Below are 6,560 nucleotides of genomic sequence, written 5' to 3' on the forward strand. Positions count from 1 at the left end.
TTATTTTCTAACAGCCATATTAGAGGTAGTCTACATTAAAGTAATAACAACAAACAAACAAAACAACCGCCCCCCCAAAAAAAACAACCAACCAAACAAAAAATCCCAGCTCTACACTTACCTGAAAGGTTTTTCTGAATGACATGTTTTATTGGACTTACATGTTACTATTGATATTCATAATTAATAGAAATGTAACAATTTTTCACTAATGGCAAGCAATCTCAGCAAAGAGCTCTTTGATTGTATTATATTTATTATTATCCATCTTAGGAACTAAAAATGCACTTAGCCTGTAATTATGGTTACACAAGAAAAGCTTTGTAAATACTGCAATTGGAAAGTGTCTTACCAACATCACATGCTACCATTAGGCAAAAATATTTGCTCTAAGGAATGTGTCTTTGAAATAAAAAAAAAATTGTGTTTCTGAAGTCAAAAAAAAAGGTTAAAATCCTTAAAGGTAGCACTGCCTTCTTCCATCGCATCCTTCAGACTTAACCTGGTGAGCACTGAATGCCTAATTGATGTTGCATGTAGCAGTAAAAATGCTGAACTGGTATATATAAAAACATTAATAGACTGTAATTTCTCTTGTTGGGGATGTGAAGAATACAACCAACTGGAAAACACGTGATGGACAAAAAGAGTTTGCAGAAGAAAAAAAAGAAATCCAAAAACATTTGCCCAAGAACTGCCCTGTGGTGTGATATTATACTGCAAAGTGTGTACTTGGTTCATACTGTACGGTGGATGGATGCTCTTGGCTTTGCCTAATTTCTGTCCGTGTTTGTTCTTTTTGACATTCATTTTTTTGAAATTCACTCAGTTGATACTGACTTACAGACTTCATACAGAATATATGGATGTTAGCATGCTAAAGAAGGCAGAGAGTACACCCTTACCTTCCCATGCCCTCTGAGTACACCCTGCCTGGTCTCATGCACACATAACTTCTGCCCTGGCAGTACCACTGTAACAGTTGTACTCCACATCTTTTTTTAAACATTCCCCTCTTCTTATCTGCCTGTACATGTGCTACATGTGTTTCTTATTTTGTGGTATCTGTCAGCACAGTGCAAGCTTTGAAAAATATTATATTTTTTTCAGTTAAAAAGAGGAAAGAAGGCCAAGTAGCATTAATAAATCTTTGCACCATTTCAAAACTACTTCTCAAGCTCATGAGAAACAACACTTTTTCTTTAAAGTAGTCGAAATCAAAGAGTTGGGTTCAAATATTTAGTCAATCTATTCCAAACAATCTTCTAGAGGTGATTCATCATCTAGGCGTGGAATTGCATATGATTACATATAACAGCCTAAAAAAATATTATTTCTAAGTTATTTTCCCCTTTTATTTCTAGCAGTTCTTGAATTCATCTTCCAGCCATGGAATTATTTATAATCACATATAACAGTCTAAAAATAGTCTTTGAAAATTTCACTTTCGTTTCTAGGAATCTTTGTCTAAAGTACTAGTGGTTTGATTTATTAAACAAGCTTTCAAATCACAAACAACACAGAGTCACACTTAAGAGAAAAACAACGACTGATGTGTTGGGGACCTAAAGGCCCCTGACTGAAGAATGATGCTGGGATGGAACAAAGTATTCTGACAGTTTTAAGTGTGTTCCAACCCAGGATCATGGGGTGGCATGTGTCAGCAACCTAAATGCCCCTGAAGAATAATCCTGTGATGGAACAAAGTATTTGCATAGTGGCTGTAGTCACAAGTATTTTGTAGAAAGAGCTGACCTTGGTAGTTTGTCATGTTTTTGCAAGGACTCGTTCGCAAGCAGATGTTCCACTTTGGCTCTGTATCATGTGTTAGTTGCACAGGAACAGCATACAAGTGGAAAAAGCCTTGTAGACCTTGGAGAGAATAAAAGCAGGAGAGAGGCTGTTGTGGAGGGGACGGAAAAGTGCTCCTTGAAACAGAGGACACCTTGCTGGCACTATCTATTAAATCCTCAACCAGCATGATCCTTCTCTCCCCTTCCAACAGTTGGACATTTCTCAAGTGTTGGTAAGTAATAATTCACTTGCTTAGGGAGTTTCTGCATCCTGCTTATAGGGGTTATCTAAAATGGATGCCTCTGTGTGTGTTCAGTTCATATGTGGAATAAAACCCATAAGCCTCTGAGCTCCTCATAGTTTGCTTGCCTCTGCTCCTTTGACATCCTGTCTCTCAGCTCCAAATGTACCCTGAAACACATGTATAGGGTGCACTCTGTAATATACGGTATATACTCTGGAGTAGAATTATAGTGTGGGTATGCTATGCACATGCACACAAAAATGATGGGTTTAATTTAAAGGAAACGAGAGAGAGAGAGGAATCCTTCATGTTTTGTTTTGTTGGGTTTTTTTGTTTTTTTGTTAAAGCAACCCAATGTGACAACTGGCCCAACTTTGACTAACTTTGGCACTAGTCTAGGTATATTCTCCTTTTACCCCACCTAAATTTCTTCTGAAAAGAGCCAGCATTTGTTATTTTATAGTGCTGATTCTGCTCAAGGGTTTCTTATTCTTGTTTCCTGTGGAACTTCACCAGCAGACATCAGTGCTAGGACAGGCGAACAACCACATTACTGCAGCTATGAGCAAGATTTTTAATAATGTGAGATCTCTTGAGAGACTGGTAAGAATGATTACAACCCTCAGACTGCAAATTTCATACTTGGCAAGTACTAAGGGGAAGCGGAAATCACAGAATCATAGAATGGCATGGGTTGGAAGAGACTTAAAGATCATCCAGTTCCAGCCCCTCTGCCATGGGTAGGGTTGCCACTGATTCAATCAGGTTGCCTAAGGCCCCACTTGTCTTAGCCTTGAACACCTCCAGATGAAGTGACTTGATCTTACAGCATGTGAGAAAATGGATGTCAGGATATATATATTTCATTCACCATTCTCAGATCGATCTGCACACAAGGTCATACGTTTGAATTTAATGTTATGGTCAGTACAGAATTCTTTGTAGAAAGATAAAAGGAAACTATAGAAATAAATTAGCCCACAATATCTGAAAAAGTTAGAATTCCAGCTGATCATTCTTGTAAGCATTGTATTTTGTTTGTTGGTTTTTCTTAATACAAATAATTCCGGAAAAACAAGGTTCTCTTTCATCTATAAAACTGCACAGAATTTAAAATCTGTATTTCAAACCATTTTCAAAAATTACCTGAATAATATTCATTTTAAAAGCATACTGCAAATGATCGTTACTGAATATTTTCTGGAAAGAACAGAAATCTGGATGATGCAATAGATGTAATCGCACTTTGTACTAATTAACTGATAAATTTAGTCAAAATTATTTACTGTCCTGTAGGGCACATGAGGTTAGACAAATCACAGCTATATAAAAAAAGATTTTAATGATAATGAACAGAGAGGAATTTTAATGCACTCTGCTGTTGTTGGTGGTCTTTGTTAAATTAACCCAGATTCACATAAATTGGAACATAATATGCTCTTTTTTTTCCTTTTTGAAACAACTAAATGATGAAAAAGAGATGTAAAAGAGTAATACTTGTTCATATTTCTAACCTGCAGTTTAATTACTGAGTTCTCCTGCTTCAGGTTCTAAGAAAAGACATCTTCAGGGGATAAGCAGTTGTCAATCCACTATGGTAGGTCCAGTAATCTGTTGGAAAGCAGAAGTCATTGGATAACAGATTAAATATAATAAAAACATCTGTTCCAGTCTGGGTCACCTCTTATCTTCCTTTATTTATTTATTTATTTATTTATTTTGCATTTTTATTGCAAGTTCACAATAGCTCGGGGAGTGAATAAATAACTTTTTCTGCAAAAAGTTTGGGCAAAATGTCTGTGCTGCATGCTCAGATTCAATAGAATAAGTATCATTCTATTCAATAGAATAAGAATTGAGAGCAATTTCACGCAACTACAGGAGATGTGGGAAGACTTTTTATAAAAAAACAAACAAAAACAAACAACAAACTAATCTCTTCTAGCTTGAAACTCAGCAGGGCTTTTCATTGCCACTACCCAGCTTTTCTGTCCCTGCCTCAACGCTCAGTAGTTGGTGTATTTAATGTAAGCAGAACATCATAGCCTCCCTCCCTCATGCAACAGCAGCTCCAGCATTTCCAGCCACAACTCTCTGAGCTAAAAACAGAGTCAGGCAGGCATTACTGCAGGGATGGATTACACACTCCCTTCCTATAGTCTCTGAACAGGAATGCTGATCAGGCCACAGGAAAAATAAATAAATAAATAAATCCTTTCTCATCAGGTCTTGAGTTTGTAACTGCGAATACTTTTTGTAGGCTGGTATTAATCTCAGATTGCAAACATGGCAAAGCGGTTGCTGTCAGCCTACACCATTCTCCAATTTTGTCCACAGACACAGCATAAATCTAGCTGGAACAGGAGTGTTTATATACACTCTTATCTAAATTTTACCAAGTTTTCAGTTTTGGCTTACAGTATTGATTTGCAACAAGAAAATCAATAAAATATCTTTATGGACAAGAAGAATATTTCTCATCCAGTCCCTTCTTCTAATAACCTCTTGCTAAACAGTTAAAATAAATTTTCTAGGATGCGGGGAAGTACCATTCAAAACTTCAGACATAATGTTCCCATTAATATTAATATGTTTTTGTGCCAAAAAATATAATGCATATTTAAAGCTGATTATGCACAGAAGTTAAAGCTAATGGCAACATTTCCTGTAAAATAGATTGAAAACGTCTCAAGGGATTCTGGTATAAAAACATAGAAATACTGTAAGGAACACGTGAGTGTAGATGTGGTGATTACTATGTTAAAAATATTTTTGCATGGTATTTAAAGTTTCAACAGTGCTATCTGTAAGAAAGATTGGACTCTTCAAGTTTGTATTAGGAAATTTAAATTGCATTCCATTATGGTACATTAATGTATAATAACAGGATTCTGGTATTATCATCATGTCACCTTGGATTTTCGTTTCTGGATTGATGATCTATTTAGTGATGCATAATCAAATCCATTTTGAAAAACTGTCTTCATGCAGAAAGAATACTTTCATATTCCATTTGGGTGCGTGAAATTTTATTACAAAAATACTCATTGCATCTCTGTACATTCAGTAAATCATCATGCTTTACTCTACAAAGTTTAAAAAACAGACATTTCTGTTTTCATTTTTTTTAGCCCTTTAGTTTTCACAGTACACAAACTCTTCCATCCCAAAACTGATTTAAAGAATAGCACCTTTCTTTGCATCTGTGATGATGGTGATAGTGAGAAAGACAGCTTCTGAGGTTTTAGCAACTGCCATCATTGTCTCCACAGTCAATACTTTAGAATTATAGAATCGTTTGAGTTGGAAGAGACCTTTAAAGGTCATCAAGTCCAAATCCCCTGCAATGAGCAAAGAAATGCCTCTGACAAATGTGGATACAGGCTGCACTCAAGGACTTCATGGGCTGTCTTCAGCCTCCTAAATACGAAGTGAAGCTATGTTATGCCTGACCTTTGGCTTAAGAAAGGACTCCCAAACTGGAGAAGTGATTATGTTTTATGGGACAGCACTTTGATTATCACAGATGGAGGAATAATTTGGATTTTGCAGTTGCTGGACTGGGGAGATGGAAGTCTTCAGAAAAATGAAGTCCAGAAAGCTGATCTGCCTCCTCCCAGGCCATCGGTCATAAAGGCATGAACTGCCTGCTGAGGAGTCTCTCTCACCACTGCCTGTACAAGAAACCTAACTCACCTAATCATAATTAATGAAACCCACCAGCAAATTTTACCATAAGATGCAAAAATAATATTCAAAAATCTGCAAAACTGAAGAGATGGTTAAGATAATGTTCTGTTTCCAACTGCTGGTGTTTTGATAGACTGTTTTTTTTTACAATTTATATTAGTGGTGAATCTGACTATGGACTAACTCACACATAGATAGCCTTTAAAAACGCAAAGTTCATTCATGTTCAATATTAGTAACAAACGTTATATAAATAGAGTGAAAATGTAAGATGTAAGATAAGCACAGCACAGGTCAAAGTCAGTATAGGCAGAAAAGCAGTGAGGCTCACTTGTTTCAGGTGACTGATGTTTCCAATGAAAATAAATAATTAGGCTTAATGACATTCTCCTCTACCCTTCTGAGTCCTTTTAGCCAGCACTTCACTGTCTGCCTTCCACACTACCGTGCCCTTATGTAGTGAGGAGCCAGCCCCTGGGTGGTGGGGGCTGTTGAGGTCTTGCTTGTCCCTTGGTGTCACCACTGCAGCAAGAGGAGGGATCACCTCTGCTGCCCTCCATCCCCCTTGGCCTTCTGTGCTCAGTGCTGAGCAAAGGCAATGCTGGCTGCTTGCTTTTGGCTGCTATGTTCCCTGGGCCTCTTCCTTGACATGAGGTCTGGGCTGGGCTTTACGCCACAGGGCAAGGATGTTCCACACTGAGGAGAGTGGTAAGGTGTCAGGGAGTTATCTAGATCAATCTATGTCTGTGATGGGGGGGTACAGTAGGCCCGTGGGAAAGGAAAAGGGAAAGGGGTAGGGAGATGGCTTTGTACTCAGTTATCCTTGTGGGTT

This window comes from Excalfactoria chinensis, chromosome Z (assembly GCF_039878825.1).
Source record: "Excalfactoria chinensis isolate bCotChi1 chromosome Z, bCotChi1.hap2, whole genome shotgun sequence".
Taxonomy (NCBI): Eukaryota; Metazoa; Chordata; class Aves; order Galliformes; family Phasianidae; genus Excalfactoria; species Excalfactoria chinensis.